General features: G+C 43.5%; 1 long non-coding RNA gene across 1 annotated transcript; it reads left to right on the top strand.

The window, feature by feature from the left end:
• Positions 1-1280: 1280 nt before the first annotated feature.
• LOC124802991 lies at positions 1281-20880 on the top strand. Its single transcript, XR_007017178.1, has 2 exons — positions 1281-1547; positions 19932-20880. It is a non-coding gene; the product is annotated as an uncharacterized LOC124802991 (long non-coding RNA).
• Positions 20881-21394: the final 514 nt, after the last annotated feature.

Genomic DNA, 21394 nt, shown 5'->3' with positions numbered 1-21394 from the left:
CTGGACGCCGGTGACAAAAGATGACCGGAATTTCTGCGAGTTCTGTCCGGACATATGACGCACTACCCTGCACAGCAGGCGATCGAACTCCCATCGGGGTGGTGTGGAGGTGGCCAGCACGAGCGGCAGCATGGAGCCGGCAAACCTCCAAACCTCCATACCACTCGAAGTCAGCCTAGCGTAACGGCACCACGTCACACATGGCACGTAGCACTTCGAAATGCGACGACCAGAGACCCCACGCACGGAGTTACGTTTACAGCGGGTTCCCAGTCATTTCCTTTATCCAGGAAGGCAGAGTGTTTCAGCAGCAGTGGCAAATATTCCAGGAGACAGTTGTTTGGACAATTCCGAGATTGAACTTAATCCCCCCTATCTCCAAATGCAGTAAAACTCTGACTTGGCCAGGAGTCGAACACGGGCCCCTTCATTTAGCGGAGCGTTTTGTCTTGCATAGTTTCCAAAGTAGGATATCATAATGCACATACTACATTAAAGGTTAGGAATAAACTTACAAACAATTATTTGTCGTTTTTAACCTCAAGCACGCAAAAAATGTTTCAAATGGCTCTGAGCACTATGGGACTTACATCTTAGGTCATCAGTCCCCTAGAACTTAGACTGCTTAAACCTAACTAAACTAAGGACATCACACACATCCATGCCCGAGGCAGGATTCGAACCTGCGACCGTAGCAGTCCCGCGGTTCCGGACTGAAGCGCCTAGAACCGCACGGCCACCGCGGCCGGCTCAAGCACGCAAGAAACCTAACTAATCTGATTCGTACGTCAACCACTCCCAGATAAAGCTCCACTCTGTTCTTCTCCAGACAGAGATACCAGTCTCTCGCTATAAGCATCCACATCGCTCCCATCTGTCTTGTGACGTCAGCTGCCCCCTCCCACCAGGTCGTCCGGGAGGTCACTCGTCATCTCCTGGGGTCCAGCAGAGACTCGAACATGACGGGAGTCTGCGTTACGTAATCCACCCGATCGACAACTTAACTGCATCATCATGTTTGCCTGTTACATCTTTCTTTCTCTTTGTGCGAAGTCATTGCGTAACGACACTAAAACGGAAACACTGCTCCAAGATCGACAGTAATTGAATTCTCACCTGTCTGTTGGTTTTTCCGTGTGCGTTTTCGAGAAAGGAACACGGAAAGACGAATACCGTTCTGCGTGGTGTCACCGCGTAACTGGTTTCTATTTGCATAATGCACTCTCTCGCAACATTTCCAGAGATTAGCGTGACGTTATTTCCGTTGAGCTGAGGCTACAAAGGCAGACGCTAAGCCGTCAGTACGTTATTCTGTGCAGCGAACTAGTACCATGCGTATGTCGGTGCGCGTACTGTGCGTCATTATGGTGCTCCACGTCAGCGCGGCCAGTACGTCGGACAACCGTACGGCGCCGTCCCACACAGCAATCGACTTGCCGCCTCCGTCCGGAAAAGCGCCTGGTGCGGCTATTACACTGCCTCCCAGGTGCCCGGACGACACGACTAACGTCAACGGAAAATGCGTACGCACCATTCATATACAAGATGTAAGTAAACTCAATCATTCGCTAAAACTCTTATATCATTATGCAAACGGGTTGTATGGTTCTGGTGTACAATTCTTTAATTTACCGTATCAGCATGAGGTGCACCGTCTGAGTTGCACTTCTCTCACGACATGGCTGTTTTGTTTTAATCGCCACCTACGAGTTCTCTGATTATCGGTTTGGAACAACAATTATACACTGAAGCGCCAAAGAAACTGGTATAGGCATGCGTATTCAAATACAGCGATATGTAAACATGCAGAATACAGCGCTGCGGTCGGCAACGTCTATGTAAGACAAAAAGGGTCTGGCGCAGTTGTTACATCGGTTACGGCTGCTACAATGACGGCTTATCAAGATTTATGTGACATTGAATGTGGTGTTACAGTCAGCGCGCGAGCGGTGGGACACAGTAACTTCGAGGTAGCGATGAACTGGGGATTTTCCTGTACGACTATTTCACGAATGTGCCATGAGTATCAGGAAACCGGTAGAACATCAAATCTCCGAAATCGCTGGGGCCAGACAAAGGTCCTGCAAGAACGGGACCAACGACGACTGAAGGGAATCTTTTAACCGTGACAGAAGTACAACTCTCCCGCAAATTGCTGCAGATTTCAGTGCTGGACCAACAACAAGTGTCAGCTTGTGAACCATTCAACGAAATATCATCGATATGAGCTTTCGGAGATGAAGGTCCACTCGTGCACGGTTGATGAGTGCACCAGGCCTCGCCTGGGCCCGTCAACACCAACATTGGACGTGTACGGGTATGGAGACAACCACATGAACCCATGGACGGTGCATGTAAGTAGGGGACTGTTCAAGCTCCTCGAGGCTCTGTAATGGTGTGGGGCATGTGCAGCTAGCGTGATATGGGAGCCCTCAAACGTCTAGATACGTCTCTGACAGGTGACACGTGCGTATGCATGCTGTCTGATCACCTGCGTCCATTCGTGTCCATTGTGCATTCCGACGGACTTGGTCAATTCCAGCAGGACAATGCGACACCCCACACGTCCAGAATTGCTACAGAGTGGCTCCAGGAACATTCTTCTCAATTTAAACACTTCCACTGGCCACCAAACTCCCCAGACATGAACATTACTGAACATACCTGGGATGCTTTGCAATGTGCTGTTCTGGAGAGATCTCAACCCACTCGTACTCTTACGGAATTATGGACAACCCTGCAGGATTCATGGTGTCGGTTCTCTCCAGCACTACTTCAGACATTAGTCGAGTCGATGCCACGTCGTGTTGTGGCACTTTTTAAGTTCTTTCATGTAAATTTTCGAAAATTTAACTACTCGGTGTTGAGTTTTCTTGACGTGGAACTCACAACTTACGCAGTCAAGGAATATCTTATGTTTAAAACATCAGTATAAAATTAGATGATTTTGTTTAGCTCTGTCCCATTTTTCCCTATGGAAAACGAAATAATTGGAAAATTACAGAATTAAAAATTTCCGTTATTAAGCTAAGAAATGTTCATGAAGACAGGGTGAAAAAGCTTGCAAAGTACGAGAAAGGAAGAATATCGGACTAAATTAAGACCGGAAGTAACGTGCTCCTAAGATGGCAGAAAATAAAAGAAGAAGAAGAAACACTCAAACAGAATAACATAAATTTTTATTTTCATTCGTTCCATTCAGTTCAGCAGATTCACATTTTTATTAAAACTATAACAGTTCAGCATGTCTAGTTCTTTTTGATTCTGCTAAAAGGTTTTAAAGCTCTGGACAATTTCCTTAAAAGATTAATAATAAATACTTCTGCTGCTATCTAACACTTTAAAACTCTATTTCTGTTACAGAGGAATGTCTTTGTATTGCTTATTTCAAAAGAAACAAAACCGATTTTCACGATGATTCTGGAGGATTTGAATTTTCCACGACCAGTTGATTTAGATTTCTTCTTAGAGGTCTTACTAAGAACGCAAGGGAAGCGAATTAACGTGTAAGGGAGGGGAGGGGGTGAGAGAGAAAGCCAAATGCTGTGTGTCGCTTGTGTGGCCAACCTTCTCCCGTGTTTCGTCGTATCTGTCACTGAAAGAAGTGAAGCACCAAAAGTAATTAATTTGCAACGAAAGGTCAAGAGTTAATTTATCACAGAAGGCACATGCGGTTTCTGGAACGTCCGACTGTGCACATAATGTTGTTGTGTGATGGACCAAAAATATACTGGCGGGTTACAGTGTGAAGTGTAAACTACCTTATTAATTTTTAATTCCATGCCTGATACTTGTTGAAGATGTAAGCGTGAGGGTAGCGACACTAGGGTGAACGACATTTTTTAAATTAAGGATTTCATTCGCCACACATGTGAGATGTGATGTAATCGTCCTAACTGATTAACACTATGTAATGACAATTAAATTCATTATTGCAATGCCGCATATTGACAACGCTTGATTCAATACCGAAAGTACCATTGATAGTACACACGAAACGCCAAGTTATTTACAACTTGGACAGAAATAAGACTGCCGTTGTAACAGTCGAAGCACATGAAACATGAAAGGTTTCACTTCTGTCACGTTGACCGATTCTCTTCAGTCGTCGTTGATCTAGTTCTTGCAGGTTATTTATCCGGCGGCAACAATGTCAGAGGTTTGATGAACTACCAGATTATGATATTCAAGGTACGCTCGTGTAGTGGCCGTACGGGAAAATCCCCATTTTAAAAAAAAATGGTTCAAATGGCTCTGAGCCCTATGCGACTTAACTTCTGAGGTCATCAGTCGCCTAGAACTTAGAACTAATTAAACCTAACTAACCTAAGGACATCACACACATCCATGCCCGAGGCAGGATTCGAACCTGCGACCGTAGCGGTCGCCCGGCTCCAGACTGTAGCGCCTAGAACCGCACGGCCACACCGGCCGGCTATCCCCATTTTATCGCTACCTCGGAGATGCTGTGCCACGTCGCTCGTGCGCTGACTATAACATCACGTTCAAACTCACTTAAATCTTGATAACCTGCCATTGTAGCAGCAGCAACCGACCTAACAACTGTTGTCTTATATAGGGATTGCCAATCGCAGCGCAGCATTTTGCCTGTTTACATATCTCTGTATTTGAATACGCATGCCTACACTAGTTTCTTTGACGCTTCGGTGTAGATTCATGTGAACCTACGATTTCATAGACAAACTTTTAATTTTAGAATGATTTTGTAACGATCGCAATTATGGAAAAAAGTGCGACAAATCAGTACCGAAACACATTTATTCTCCTGACAATGAAAAACGTAAAATATAGCACTCAAGTTCTGAATATAACATTTGGAAAATGTTTTGAGCTTTCACGTACCAACCTTTTTTCTTTCCATGAAGTTGCCTGGGACATAAACGGCCCACTACTAGCAGAATTACTAGATGTGTAGTAATGTTTCAGAACAATGTCTATGATATGTAAGAAAATACAATTCACAGATTCTTGGAATGGAGAAGGCGATGATTTGACCTCTTTTTTGTGAAACAAACATAATATGGCACCTACAAACACACCTCCCCACTTGATCACTCAAAACCTTCTTTGTACCAATTCCGTGGTCCGAAGTACTTTTCCGCACGTTCCGAAAGCGCCTCGCTACATGGCAGCACTAGAATCATTTGAGATACAAACGTCCCAACGCTGAAAACTGCGCGTTACTTTAGTGGGACGTGCACTAAGGTGACCTTCAGAGGTTACGGCGTACCTCCTAACATCGCGTCAGACTTCACTTTGCTCGGCGTATTGTAGCAACTCGATGTGCGACGGACTCCACGACTCCTTGGAATTCCTCTGCAGAAATATTGTGCAATGCTGCCTCTACAGCCGTCCGTAATTGCGAAAATGTTGCCAATACAGGAGTTTATGCACGAACTGAGCTCTCGATTATCTCCCGTAAGCGTTCGATAGGATTCATGTCGGGCGATCCGTGTGCACAAATCATTCGCTCTAGCTGTCCAGAACGTTCTACAAACCATCGCGAACAATTGTGGGCCGCTGACTTTGCGCTTTGTCATCCATGTAAGTGATCTCCACGAAGGGCTGGAAATAGTCTCCAAGTAGCCGAACGTAACCATTTCCGGTCAATGATCGGTTCGGTTGCGCCAGATGATCCAGTCCATTCCATGTAAACACAGCCCACACCATTACGGAGCCGCCACCAGCTTGCACAGTGTCTTGTTCACAACTTGCGTCCATGGCCTCGTTGGGTCTGCAACACTGGAACACTACCATTGATACTTTTCTAACCTTCATATTAGCAAAATCTTTCAAAGTGGACTCGGAATGCGTTGACTAAAAAGTATTCTTTTCTACGGCTGAAGTTGACAGTTTTGGAAAATTTCTTTTACTACTAGCTGTAGATGTATGCAAAGTGAAGACGAAGCTAAAAAAGGTGTGGGAACTATATCAATAAAATTGCTATCTGGAATGTAAGATAATGAGGTTTGTGTATGAAGATCCAACAGAAAAATTGGATCAAAATTGCTATGGGATGTGTGTATTATACTTCACAAAATAGAAATTGTCGACAGCCAAGAAATGTTCAAAACAAAGCATTAATCTACACAATGGACCCAGAACGGAAACTGGCCCGCCACAGTGATAACTAAATCTCACTCCATCAAGATCGAAGGCGAACTCCTTGGAAGTTACGAACCGTGCGGAACGTTCGGCTAGGTATCTGACTGAAGTCGGGACTCACTCGGCCAGGCCACGGTTTCCAAGTAGTCTAAGCAGCAACCGATACCACCATGAACGCAGCAGGGACGCAGCAGGCGATGTCGCGCTGTTACCAGAGGCTCTCGCGTCAGTCGTCTGCTGCCATAGCCCACTAACTGAAAATTTCGCCGCACTCTCCTAACGGATACATTCGTCGTACGTTCCACATTTATTTCTGCGGTTATTACACGCAGTATTGCTTATCTTTTAGCATTGGCAATTCTACTCAAACGTAACCAATTAACTCCAAATTTCTCCGCTCTGTCCTCACGGATAGCTTCGTCGTACGTTCCGCACTGATTTCCGTGGTTATTGCATACAGGGTGTTGGGGGTATAACTGCAGGTATTTTTATTGGTGACTGATGAAGGTGTACTGAACAATATTGCATCTCTGTTGACTTTATCTACAGACCAATTATTATACATTACTGGCCATTAATATTGCTACACCACGAAGATGACGTGCTACAGACGCGAAATTTAACCGACAGCAAGAAGATGCTGTGATATGCAAATGATTAGCTTTTCAGAGCATTCACACAAGGTTGGCGCCGGTGGGAACACCTACAACGGACTGACATGAGGAAAGTTTTCAACCGATTTCTCATACACAAACAGCAGTTGACCGGCGTTGCCTGGTGAAACGTTGTTGTGATGCCTCGTGTAAGGAAGAGAAATGCGAACCATCACGTTTCCGACTTTGATAAAGGTCGGATTGTAGCCTATCGCGATTGCGGTTTATCGTATCGCAACATTGCTGCTCGCGTTGGTCGAGATCCAATGACTGTTAGCAGAATATGGAATCTGTGGGTTCAGGAGGGTAATACGGAACGCCGTGCTGGATCCCAACGGCCTCGTATCACTAGCAGTCGAGATGACAGGCATCTTATCCGCATGGCTGTAACGGATAGGGCAGCCACGTCTCGATCCCTGAGTCAACAGATGGGGACGTTTGTAAGACAATAACCATCTGCAAGAACGGTTCGACGACGTTTGCAGCAGCATGGACTATCAGCTCGAAGAGCATGGCTGCGGTTAGCATTGACGATGCATCACAGATAGGAGAGCCTGCGATGGTGTACTCGACGATGAACCTGGGTGCACCAATCGCAAAACGTCATTTTTTCTGATGAATTCAGGTTCTGCTTACAGCATCATGATGGTCGCATCCATGTTATGCGACATCACGGTGAACGCACATTGGAAGGGTGTATTTGTCATCGCCATACTGGCGTGTCACTCGGCGTGATTGTATGACGTGCCATTGGTTACACGTCTCGGTCACCTCTTGTTCGCATTGACGGCACTTTGAGCAGTGGACGTTATATTTCAGATGTGTTACGACCCGTGGCTCTACCCTTCATTCGATCCCTGTGAAACCCTACATTTCAACAGGATAATGCACGACCGCATGTTGCAGGTGCTCTACGGACCTTTCTGGATACAGAAAATGCTCGACTGCTGCCTTGACCAGCACATTCTCCAGATCTCTCACCAATTGAAAACGTCTGATCACCGGTGGCCGAGCAACTGGCTCGTCATAATACGCCAGTGACTACTCTTGATGAACTGTGGTATTGTGTTGAAGCTGCATGGGCAGCTGTATCTGTACGCGCCATCCAAGCTCTGTTTGACTCAATGCCCAGGAGTATCAAGGCCGTTATTACGGCCAGAGGTGGTTGTTCTGGGTACTGATTTCTCAGGTTCTATGCACCCAAATTGCATGGAAACGTAATCACATGTCATTTCTAGTATGATATATTTCTCCAACGGATACCCGTTTATCATCTGCATTTCTTCTTGATGTAGCAATTTTAATGGCCGGTAGTGTAGATATTAGGAGTAGTATGTTTTTAGGTTGGTTAGTACATCCAAGTACTTGCGGAAAGAGCAAGGCGTTAACGCTTATTTTCCCATATGCAGCAAGTCAGTTCTTGAACTGGGGATGTGTTGACGCTAAAACAGTTGGCATGTACTGACAGGTGTTGCCCACTTAGTGGAGCAGTTATGACTGTGCAGGAAACATCAGGTAGGAAATTGTGTGATGTGTTTGCAGGAAGACTGTTTCATGCAGAAAAGAAACAACTAGCACACTGAAGTGGGTCCATATTAGCGTGCCAATGATCATAATATCCACACCCATATTGTGAAAAGAATTATGGGAGCCTGGATTTGGGCATCTGCCATACTCCACTGTAATAACTGAGGACCAGGTATGTTGCGAAATTATAATTTTTCACTTCAAACAAATTAAGTACACAACGAAACATCATTACATCCTCGATGGTTTACATAAAAAGAACTGAAATGTCAGGCAGGTGTCGAAAAGAATGTGGAAACGATCACTGATCCTGTCATCGTGGGTAGTTTTCATTGGACTTTGAGATCTTGAGTAACTTGCATGCCCTGTGTAATTGTTAATCACTGCCTGACACCTATGAGGCAAGTTCAATGTAAGTCTACGAAGGTCACCCTGTGGTGTCCAATCCCATTCTTCAATGTGAGCCCACGAGATTTCTTGGAGAGTCTGTGGTGGAACGAGACGACCTCTAACAAGTCTGTCAAGCGTGTCCCAATTATGCACCATGGGGTTTAGTTTGCGACACACCACTGGCCGTTCCATTACTTCAATGTCCAGGCTTCGCAAGACATCAGTGCTGATGCCCACCACGTAGGCCCTGGATTAGCAGGAATTCAGGGCCACCATCGTATGCAGCAGCCACAACACAGTCCAACAAGATCTGTTCGATGCACTGCCTGGCGGTAAAGCGACGAGGCACAAGGACAAGATCCGTGTGGTTATCAGCACTGAAGCCCCCCCACCAATACGTCTGTCGATTTCCTAGACAATGTTTGGCAGGTACCTCCAGCCACAAGTCTCCGCACATGAACAAGGCCATCAACTTCCACCTGAGGCCATCTGGACTCGCCAGTAATGAAGTTGCCAGCTGACATGGGAACGGCAGAGCTGAAGGTGGGCTGCTAGATGTTGTTGTGTCAAGCGGAGTACTCGAACGGGACGTCTGGGTCGTGGGAGTCTTTCTCGTAGCATATCTGTTCATTACAGTCTGATCGGACACAGCGGCTCCAGTGGCCTTTTCTGTGATGTTCTTGCGGCGATCTGGCGATATCAGTGCAATGGCGCAACCCAGAGAGCGCCAGAGATCGGTCTCCACTTGGAGCTGTAATGCATCAGCGACCTTTTCCAACTAGCATTGTGTACTGACTTGTCTGTCTGTAGCGTCTCCACAACCTGTGGATGACACATGAAGAGTCACTGACATCTGCAGCAACGAAACCGAAAGTCCACCACTTTTGGATCAAACAGACCAACCGTGCAACTTGGTATATATACGTGTACAGGATAGTAGTGCCACATCTGAATGTTAATGGGATGTGTGATTTTCTCCATTGCAGCTGACCAGTAGGAGGCGCATGCGCCGTGAGTCATCAGCACCAGCATCTCTTCTTGTTTCTTTTCTGGTGCTGATGACTCACGGCGCATGCGCCTCCTACCGGTCAGCTGCAATGGAGAAAATCACACATCCCATTAGCATTCAGCTGTGGCACTACTATCCTGTACATGTTTATACAACGCAATTACGAGACACAATGTGCAGGTGATGCAAAACTTGCACGCGATCCTAACGTCTGTGTGTCACATCTGCTCCTCCAGAACTGCAAATCTCGGTTGCCTGCGCTGTATGCGAATTCGGAGCTTGTTCTCCTGAGGCCAAGACAGTTCCCGTCAAACCGATTATAAACAAGATCACGATTCCGCAACATATCGAGTGTCAGGACTATTTTATTCACACAGGGGCTGGGAATTGTTAAATCATGCAGCTGTATTTGAATGCTGCCTGCTTTCACTGTTCCGCAACGCGCGTTCGTAAATACTACTTCGGACGGAATGTGAATGTTTCAATGGATGCAAGTCAAAAAGTAACCTCTTGTGGACGGGAGTTCACTTGAATGCATTGTGCTCTACTGATGCACTCCCCTTTTGTAGGTGGACTAGTTGCAAACCCGAAATTCCTAGGACATTCATTTTGCAAGTTTTCTATTAGAATGAGAAAAATGAACTGTGACTGCAGTGCAATATCGCGGTAAGATCATGTACGCTGGGCAAAGGCGCTTCGCGTGTCTGCAATGCGATTTTGTAAACGTCTTTATGGGAATGTCCGTTCGTAGTTCTAAGGGTGGTGATTTTTTTTTTTCCTAGAGCCGTTTGCGTTTCGAAGTTGACAGCTGTCAAAACCGTAGCCAGAAATTAGAGATTTCCTTAAACTGCCTCGACTATAGCAGTGTCGTAGCAGTAAAGAATGAATACATTAAAACTTCGTGCACGATACTGCAGTTTTTCACACATGATAGTGTTTACGACGTCATATTTCCTGAGTTATGTGTAGTACCATGATGGAATGGTGGCCGGCCGGGGTGGCCGAGCGGTTCTAGGCGCTTCAGTCCGGGACCGCGCGACTGCTACGGTCGCAGGTTCGAATCCTGCCTCGGGCATGGATGTCTGTGATGTACTTAGGTTAGTTAGGTTTAAGTAGTTCTAAGTTCTATGGAACTGATAACCTCAGATGTTAAGTCCCATAGTACTCAGAGCCATTTGAACCATTTTTGAATGTAATATTGTAGGTGCACACGCAGACATTACAAAAGTCATGGGATGCCTCCTAATATCGTGTCCGACTTCCTTTTTCCCGGCGCAATGCAGCAGCTCGACGTGGCGTGGACTCAACAAATAGTTGGAAGTGCCCTGCGGAAATACTGAGCCATGCTGTCGTCTATAATTGCGAAATTGTTACCGGTGCGATTATATCCCATAAATGTTCGATTGCATTCATGTTGGGCGATCTGATTGACGAAATCATCCGCTCATACTGTCCAGAATGTTCTTCAAACCAATCGCAAACAACTGTCACCCAGTGGCACTGTGGATCCATAAAAACCATCTTTGTTTGGGAACATGAAATCCATGAACGAGGTCAGATGGCAATTGAGTGGTTCATTTGGACCAGAGGACCCAGTCAGTTCTATGTTGACACAGCTCACTCCATTATGAAACAGTCATCAGCTTGCACAGTACCTTGTTCACAACTTGCGTCCGTGCCTTTGTGGATTCTGCGCCACACAGGAATCCTACCATCGGCTCTTATCAAATGAAACAGGGACTCACCTGACCAGGCCACCGTTTCCAGTCGTCTAGGTTTCAACCGATACCGTTACGAGCCCAGAAGAGGCTCTGCAAGCCATGTCGTGCTGTTAGCAAAGGCACTCGCGTCGCTCGTCTGCTTTCGTTTTAGTAAATTAATTAGTTTTGAATTTTCTCTCCCTCCACCATTTAGTGTTATGACGCCCCTCTAGCGGGGCGCGCTCCACAGAAAAGGATTACTGCCTTATACAAGGATTCATGCTATAAAACTGACAGAAAATACTCTACGTTCAATTTCAATCGTTGTGTCACTGAAGACTTTGCAAATCACTATTTTGTCCGCAGCTCGTGGTCGTGCGGTAGCGTTCTCGCTTCCCACGCCAGGGTTCCCGGGTTCGATCCCCGGCGGGGTAAGGGATTTTCTCTGTCTCGTGATGACTGGGTGTTGTGTGATGTCCTTAGGTTAGTTACGTTTAAGTAGTTCTAAGTTCTAGGGGACTTATGACCATAGATGTTAAGTCCCGTAGTGCTCAGAGCCATTTGAAATCACTATTTTCTCTTTTTCCCTTCTCTCATCAGTCTTAAACTAACTCTTAATCTCAGAGTAACATTTGCACATGCGTCCACAATTAACTGTTGTATGTATCCCTATCGATGTCTTCCCCTGCAGTTTTTATCCCCCACAGAAGTCTAGTACCATGATGTCTTAACACGTGTCCTGTCACCCTGACAGTTCTTCTTGTCAATACTTTGCACATGTTCCTCTCCTCGTCGATTCTGCGGAGACCCTTACATCTTCATTACTTACTGTATCAGTTCCCCTAACTCTTAACACCACGCCTCAGTCGATTCGATCCTCTTATTTTCCGATTTCCCCACAGTCCATGAGTCACCTCGGTATGTTACTGTGCTACACACGTGCATTCTCAGAATATATTTGATACAAGCTCACTTTGTTTGTACTGAGGACTGAGTTCTTTGCCTGTGCTAGTGTGCTCTTTGTGTCCTCCTTGCTTCGTTCGTCACGTGCTATTTTGCCTCCAGTGTAACAGAATTCCCTCACTTCTTCTTCTTTGTAGTCCATGTTTTTCGTGTTAAGTTAGTCTCACTTCTCCTACTTCTCATTACTTTCGTTTTTCTTTGATTTACTCTCATTTCATGTTCTTTTCTCATCACACCGTCCGTTCCAGTCGAGCAGGTTCCCCCGTATGTGGTACTCACTTGTGCTGTGGATAGCAACGTCGTTGGGTTACCAAGTTTGTTGCAGCAGTGTTACCATAATTTCCACCAGAAACTTACCGCCGTCCTCGATATTTGCTTAGCATGTTTTTACCCTTCATGTCTCCTGTCAAGTCAATACTTCCTATCTATCGTTCACCGACGCTTGGTTGCCTTCTTCTGAACACAGTGTCATTTAGCCCATCTAAAACCACAAACGCTCGATATACGAGAAATCATAGCCAGATGACACTTGCGAAATTAATACAACAAATTATTTGTAGCAGGGCACACCGTGAACGGTAACTTACAAAATACACATATTCCTGTAACGTCCCGGATACGCTGTCATCACATAATGTAATATTCACCTGATTGGTAGACTGAGGGATTTGGAACACATGTTGCAAGTTAGACTTAAAATCCCCTCTACAAATGTCAGATAATTTTATTTCACTCACAAGGCACCCCTCGAGTGCGAGATAGGAAGTTTAGTCTTTAGCAAGGCTCATTTGAAAGTGTTGTGTTAACAATTATGACAGGAAAAATATTCGCTGCTAATGTCTTACCACATGCGTCACGAGGACGACAGAAAATGAGTGTCAGGCAGCTACAGAAATCGACCTTCTTTGGGATGTGTGTATTACACGTCACAAAATGGACATCGTCGACATTTAACAAATGTCCACAACGAACCATTAACTTACACAATGGACCCAGAATGAAAACTGGTGCCCCACAGTGATCACTCAAGTCCACACCATCAAGATCGAAGGCGAACTCCTTGAGAGCTGCAAACCGTGATGTACAATCACGTTGCTGCAACGGGGTGATGAGAACTGATGGAATGCATGCAACCGAAAGCGAAACAGTCTATCGTGGAGCTTAGCGTGAAACTGGATATCCTTTAAGGCTTACCTGCAGATAGTGTGGTAATATGTTTTATAGGCATGGAAAAAAAAAAACATCCGGAAGCTGAATTTGCCCAGTCGTTCAAGGTGGTGTGAACTGTAATGTCACACGCTTTTTTTGGGAGGGATCGTTTGCTCCAAAGGAATATGATTTTTGTACGCAGACCAGGAATCACGCAAGTTATTTTGACCAGGTATTGGCCGAAAGTCGTGCTCATACCATAGTTATAGTTTTCTTAGGCCCATTTTACCATCCTCACTTGCTCTAACGTAAGCATGCCCTTCTTCCCTCGAAAGTTCAAGCATACGAGAAAGAATCGTAGGGAGCAGAGGATCTTCAACATCTTACACCACAATAAATAACTTTCCAGCCAATTTACCATCCAGAGTAAGAGTCAACATAATTGTATACGAGTGAGTTAAGGCATTGATGTTCGTTGAGCTTGTTACAACTCTCTTGGTACCTGTAATTTCGAGGGTTCCTTTCATATGCATTTCGTGTTCAAATCCCGATTGGTGGGAGTTGAAAACAAATTCCTTACTGTATGATTGGATAAGTTTGTTTATCCAATCTACAAATTCTCGGGCCGATTGTGCAGTTTGCTGTGCGTTGTGAAGTTGACGACTTGTTTGAAATTTCATCTTACCCCTTCCAATTCTGCAGCATTGTTTGAAGCTATGCAACCGTTCACTGTTTCCCTTGAAATCACTGTAATCTACATCGCGCTTAATTTCGTGTGCATAACGTAGAAGATCACTATCACACACATCCTGTGAAGTGTATCGAGCGTTCTCGGAACGCGAGAACACCAGCTTTTATAACAAGTGCGGATTCTCCTCTCTTGAATATCCGTATTTTTTCTTATGCACATTACGGTCATAGTGCTACGTATTTATTCGAAATCTGTTCATAATTATTCTTGTACTATGCTGCGGATGGCCTTCCATGTACGTAGTTGTGTTTACTGCCCGCTCATGGACAAGGCTTGTCGTTTACTACGTCTCATGGGAGACGGGATCTGTGATAAGGATGATGAACCTCGTGGCTCGACATCTGTTTCAATATCACTTTCATTTATTAAGCACATATAGTCTCCTATGTACTCCACCGTACATTGTCCACGCAGTCGAGCAGATATGACACCAAACATTGCATTGATTCATCCTGCAGAAACGCTAATATTTCATCTGCCACTTCTTTCTCTCTCTGTAAATTTCCTTGGGTTGCCTTCAGACGAAATGTCAACTTCGGAAACTGTTGTAGATATAATGCAAGGTTAGCTTTGTTTATTGTGGCCATTTCTCTGCTTTATGTCATCGCCTGTAGTGCTATAGCACTGTTATGAGTTACTCGTCGACTAAGCAGCTCAACTTTGCTCCGTAGCCTCATGCTCTGCACACCACCGAGCCAGGTGGCGCAGTGGCTAGCACACTGGACCCGCATTCGGGAGGACGGCAGTTCAATCCCGCGTCCGGCCATCCTGATTTAGGTTTACGTGATTTCCCTAAATCGCTCCATGCAAATGCCGGGATGGTTCCTTTGAAAGGATACAGCCGACTTCGTTCCCCATTCTTCCCTAATCCGATGAGACTGATGACCTTTCTGTCTGGTCTCCTCCCCCAAACAACCAAACTCTGGACACCACTGGATACCTCCAGTCCCGCCGCCTGTTGCCATTAGCAGCCAATATCGTGGTTGCCTGGTAGACAATATTTGGTGCGTCGAATGCCATAAACACCATTGGCCTTTTGTGACCTCGCACTCCAGGGGTTCTTTGTGAGTTAATCTTGAATGTTTTTTGTGGCTGTATTTTGAACTCCATTCTTCCGTAATCTCCATGTTCATCCATACTCTGTAAACGAGAGCTGTTGATAAAATATCGATGTATCGGCTTTTACCAAAAGTATCGATATATACAGGGTGATTCACGAAGATTTGCAAATATTTTAATATGTTATTCTACAAGTAAAACTAAAGAAAAAAGTTTCATATAAACATAGGTCAGCAAATATTTAGTTACGAAGTTACAATATAAGATTTTGCCTGAAATTTAGCAACGTCCCTAATATGAAACCATCGAAAAACTGTACAAGGTTAAAGTAAACCACGATTTCCATTTATTTTGTTGTTATTGATCTGTTGAATCTAATAAAGCATTTCCCAGACGTGTATCTGCAGTACTTTTGGAACATCAAGAGAAGCAAGAATTTATTAACTACTTGTCCCAATTTATTTTTTAAATTCCAGAAAATTCTGAAAGTTTTCAACAGAAGTTGTAGAGAATTTAAGTTTGGAAAAATGATTTTAATAACGTTAACTGAAACTGTATGATGTGTCAGATAAATTGCTTTTATTTAGGCATCCCTATTTCATAAATAATCTACAAACTATGTGGTTTCACTTAAATACACTGTTGTTATTATGTTCTTTCTCTGGACAATACAGAAAACTCATTTCAAGGGTAGGAAACGACTGAAACAAACCAGTAACGATACCCAACAATGACAAACATTTCTGCATTCTTAATGAAAAGTAAACAAATTTACTTGTATAATAATCTTTGCTTCTCTGGATGTTCTGGAAAACTGCTGCAGATACACGTTTGGGACGCGTTTTATTAGATTCACCAGACCAATAACAATAAAATAAATCGAAATCATGCTCAACTTCAGCCTCGTATAGTTTTGTTTTTACTTCATATTAGTGAAATTGCTAATCAGGCAAAATCTTTTATTAGCCATAACTCCGTAACTAAACATTTGCGGACCTATGTTTATGTGAAATTTTTTCTTTACTTGTAGAATAACATATTAAAATATTTCCTTATTTTCGTGAATCACCCTGTATAGGCGATGTTTCTTACCCCCATACATCGATATATGGACATCAAAACAGCAATATCGAGCCCCGATATTTTTATTATATTTTTTTCACAATTTCCGGATAACATTTGAAGCTGCTCATTTGAAATTGTAGTAAAACGTAATTTTACCTTCACTGTTCGAAGGAGTCTTACCACTTTTTGAGCTTTCGTCATGTCCAAACGGTCTCTGTGACTGTGTGAAACAAGTGTATGTGGCATAAAAGATGAAGTACGATTGCGCTGGGGTGAACAGTGTGAATTGGACAATAAGATTTCCGACGTGAAGAAACAGCAAACCAGTTTTGTTAAAAAACAATTTGCAAATCTTCGTGAATCACCCTGTATAGGCGATGTTTCTTATCCCGATACATCGATATGTTGTACTGGTCTTCAGTCCTGAGACTGGTTTGATGCAGCTCACCACGCTACTCTATCCTGTGCAATTCTCTTCATTTCCGAATAACTACTGCCACCCACATCCTTCTGAATCTTCTTACTGTATTCATCTCTTCGTCTCCCTCTACAATTTTTACCCTCCACGCTGCCCTGCAATACTAAATTGGTGATCCCTTGATGCCTCAGAACATGTCCTACCAACCGATCCCTTCTTCTAGTCAAGTTGTGCCACAAATTTCTCTTCTTCCCAATTGTATTCAGTACCTCCTCATTTGTTATGTGATCTACCCACCAGCATTCTTCTGTCGCACCGCATTTCGAAAGCTTCTATTCTCTTCTTGTCTAAACTATTTATCGTCCACGTTTCACCTCCATACATGGCTACACCCCATACAAATACTTTCAGAAACGACTTCCTGACACTTACATCTATACTCGATGTTAACAAATTCCTCTTCTTCAGAAACACTTTCCTTATCATTGTCAGTCTACATTTTATATCCTCTACACTTCGACCATCATCAGTTATTTTGCTCCCCAAATAGCAAAACTCATTTACTACTTTCTCATTTCCTAATCTAATTCCCTCAGCATCACCCGATTTAATTCGACTACATTTCACTATCCTCGTTTTGCTATTGTTATTGTTCATCTTATATCCTCCTTTCAAGACACTGTCCATTCCGTTCAACTGCTCTTCCAGGTCCTTTGCTGTCTCTGACAGAATTACAATGTCGTCGGTGATCCTCAAAGCTTTTATTTCTTCTCCATGGATTGTAATTAATTCTCCGAATTTTTCTTCTATTTCGTTTACTCCTTGCTCAATATACAGATGGAATAACATCGTGGATAAGCTACAACCCTGTCTCACTCCCTTCCCAACCACTGCTTCCCTTTCATGCCCCTCGACTCTTATAACTGCCATCTGGTTTCTGTACAAATTGTAAATCACCTTCCACTCCCTGTATTTTACCCCTGACACCTTCAGAATTTGAAAGAAAGTATTCCAGTCAACATTGTCAAAAGCTTTCCCTAAGTCTACAAATGCTGGATACCTAGGCTTGCCTTTCCTTAATCTATCTTCTAAAATAAGTCTTAGGGTCAGTATTGCCTCACGTGTTCCAACATTTCTACGGAATCCAAATTGATCTTCCCCAAGGTCGGCGTCTACCAGTTTTCCATTCGTCTGTAAAGAATTCGCGTTCGTATTTTGCAGCCGTGACATATTAAACTGATAGTTCGGTAATTTTCACATCTGTTAACACCTGCTTTCTTTGGGATTGGAATTATTATATTCTTCTTAAAGTCTGAGGGTATTTCGCCTGTCTCATACATATTGCTCACCAGATGGTACTGTTTTGCCAGGGCTGGCTCTCCCAAGGCTATCGATATATGGATATCAAAACAGTAATTTTTAACGCAACTTGGAAATGTTCAATTCTGTGTGAAATCTTATGGGTCTTAACTGCTAAAGTCATCAGCCCCTAAGCTTACACACTACTTAACCCAAATTATCCTGAAGACAAACACACACACCCATGCCCGAGAGAGGACTCGAACCTCCGCCGGGACCAGCCGCAAAGTCCATAACTGCAGCGCCTTAGACTGCTCGGCAAGTCCTGCGCGGCAACGCAACTTGTGTGCTATTTCTTCACATCGACATTCTTCAAAAACAGTTGCTGAAAATGACGAATAAAAATCTAATTAAGACAGGTCTTTGTCGTGGGTGGAGACGTGTGAGGGGAATGTTGTGGTCGGCGCTCGGCGCTACCAGCAAAAACTGCAACGCTTAGCTTCACCACGCAATAATGACACTCCAACTGCTAGGTCGCTGCAGTTTGCAAAAATGAAAAAAAACAGGAATGTTGACATAAAGTGTTCCACCGGGCGGTGTGGCCGGGCGGTTCTAGGCGCTTCAGTCTGGAACCGAGCGACCACTACGGTCGCAGGTTCGAATCCTGCCTCGGGCATGGATGTGTGTGATGTCTTTAGGTTAGTTAGGTTTAAGCAGTTCTAAGTTCTAGGGGACTGACGACCTCAAATGTTAAGTCCCATAGTGTTCAGAGTCATTTGAACCGCTTTTGAAGTGTTCCGGACAAATCCGATATGTGACAACACCGAACGACGGACCCATCGGACACATTTTATTGTGCCACTTACATGCATTTATGGTTGTTAGTAAAGTGGTTATCGCCAAGTGTGAAGGGCGATAGGCAGACTGCTAGCTTGTTGCTTTACAGAATACCTAATGATAAACCAATACTTAAATATACAGCTCTAAAACCGGCAGTATATTTACAATGTGCTGCCGATATTTTTATAGCTAAGAACGTCGATATTTATTCCGTCGATTTATCGATACTTTCTTTCGATGTATTGAATTCCCTGTACTTACAAAATTATCAAGAGTCCTACTGGAAACCACTGTGCATTGTATGGCACAGAGCACTTCCCACTGTACAAGTTATTGTTATTCTTCTCATTCAAACAGCACGCGGGGCTATTCAAACGATTCTGTGTGCGCTGTAACTCGTCTGAGCTTGTCTTAGCGATCACTACGGATGCGATACGTAGGAAACTAAAGCTTTCCTGAAAAACGAAAAAGGATAGAACTCAAATAAATTTGACGATAGAAAGTCTTGTCTGAAAGTAATTGTCCGGTATGTAGGATCGTTCGGAAGTGAAACATGGACGATAAACAGTTGAGACGAGAACACTTCGAGCTTTAGTTATTAAGTAGTGTGGGTACGGTAACCAATGAAGACTCACTGAAGCGAGGCAGGGAGAAAACCTATTTATGGCACCGCTTGACTAAAAGTTGTGGGCATTGGTAAGACACATGGTGAGGCACTGAGGAATTAATCCTCAATTTGGAAATTGGTGGCTGGGGATTTGGGGGGAGGGGGGGGGGGGTGTAGGCGTTAAATTTGTGAACCCAAGCAGGTACTAGTTCGTGCAGGTTAAAGCGGTTCTATGCACATTAAGAGGCATGCAGAGGCAAGAGTAGTGTGGACACCTGCATCGAGACCAGTACCCCAACTAAATACGACAACTTTACACAACTGATTTGCACTTATATGATTTGAGATTAAATAAATTGTCCGCTTTCTTTTCAGAACCGGGAGAACTGAAGATCATCAGGCTGGCGGGCTGTATCCAGCTAGGAATGAGGAACATTCGCTCAAGGGTGCGCTTCGTCGCACAAATTAAAAACAACGCATGTATGGACACCAGTACTACACAAAGACGAATGTAAAATTTTGTAATAAAAATGCAAATATTTTCAGCAATGTAAAATAAGTTCACACCTTTGTACCCCTAGAAACAGAACATAAACAACTCTTTCCAAAGAGTTGAATACTCATGGACCATAGAATGTTTGATGAAATGTGTGCTGTTCACTCATTTACAAAATAAAAGAATGATATTCCGCCAGCAAATATCAGGCTATTGTTGTCATTGCAGGTTATGAGGAGATACTTTAGGTATTCAGAAAGAGAAATGTTAATAATCGTTGAGCATATACTTACAGAGAACTGCAAGCAGACACTTTTTTAAATAGTTATTTATTCCACAAACCGGTTTTCGAACCTTCCCAGGCTCATCTTCAGATGTTACACAGGAGGTTACATGACTGTTTCTCAGTGTAATACTGGAAGCTGGCTCTACGACAAGAATATGGACTATGCTTTAACGAATCACCATGACTATTGTTCATATGGCGATTTGGATCTAAAAATTAATTCTGCACTCACTGTGAACAGTGTTAATATCCATCTGTTCGCAGTGAGTGTAGGATTTTGTGATGTATAATTGCTAAAACATCACCCATTTTTTACAAGATGTGTACACGTATGTACCAGAGTTACAGACCTTTCCCTGCATCCATCATGTGATATACAGCTGATGTTTGTTGCAAAGACTCCTTCGTACGAAGATATGACACTCTTTTCTCAGAGAAATTACTTGTTTTTGTTTCCTGTAATAAAGTCGATGTATGAGTTAACATGAATACCCATAAATAAAATAAGTTAATAAAATACTACACGAACAAATTTCAAATAACCTTCTGTCTTATTTCTAGTCTTACATTAACATATAATATAGTCGATGCGTCGCCAAATATTTGTAATCAGAACGGCGTTAACATGAACGTCAGGAATAAAATAAGGTTGTAGTACTTGCGGATAATTGCAGCTGGTCGTATGGACATGAAATTTGCATTTAAAGACCAAAACAAAACTTCAAATGAACTGCTGACTTATTTCAGTTCTTATATTAGTGTGTTCTGGAACATTAGTAAAAGCAGACACTTTATTACAGCTAAAGGTACTGTGTACGTAAGTATCAATTTATTTTAACAGAAGCATGCTTGGGCATTTAGCCATATAGTACTGGACTTATACTGTGGTACGATATTTACATCGACATCAATGTTGTTGGGATGTAAGATGACTATAGGAAGAGAGGGGGCGGGGTAGCATTGGGAGGTATTATGGAATAAATATTTCGAGAAACTGATAGGTTGCTGTATTCTGTGTTTATTTTGAATAAACAATCACAGATTCTAAACATTCGT

Source organism: Schistocerca piceifrons, chromosome 6 (assembly GCF_021461385.2).
Source record: "Schistocerca piceifrons isolate TAMUIC-IGC-003096 chromosome 6, iqSchPice1.1, whole genome shotgun sequence".
Lineage (NCBI taxonomy): Eukaryota > Metazoa > Arthropoda > Insecta > Orthoptera > Acrididae > Schistocerca > Schistocerca piceifrons.
The sequence above is the reverse complement of the archived record's forward strand: the minus strand, read 5'-3'. Positions and strand labels throughout refer to the sequence as shown.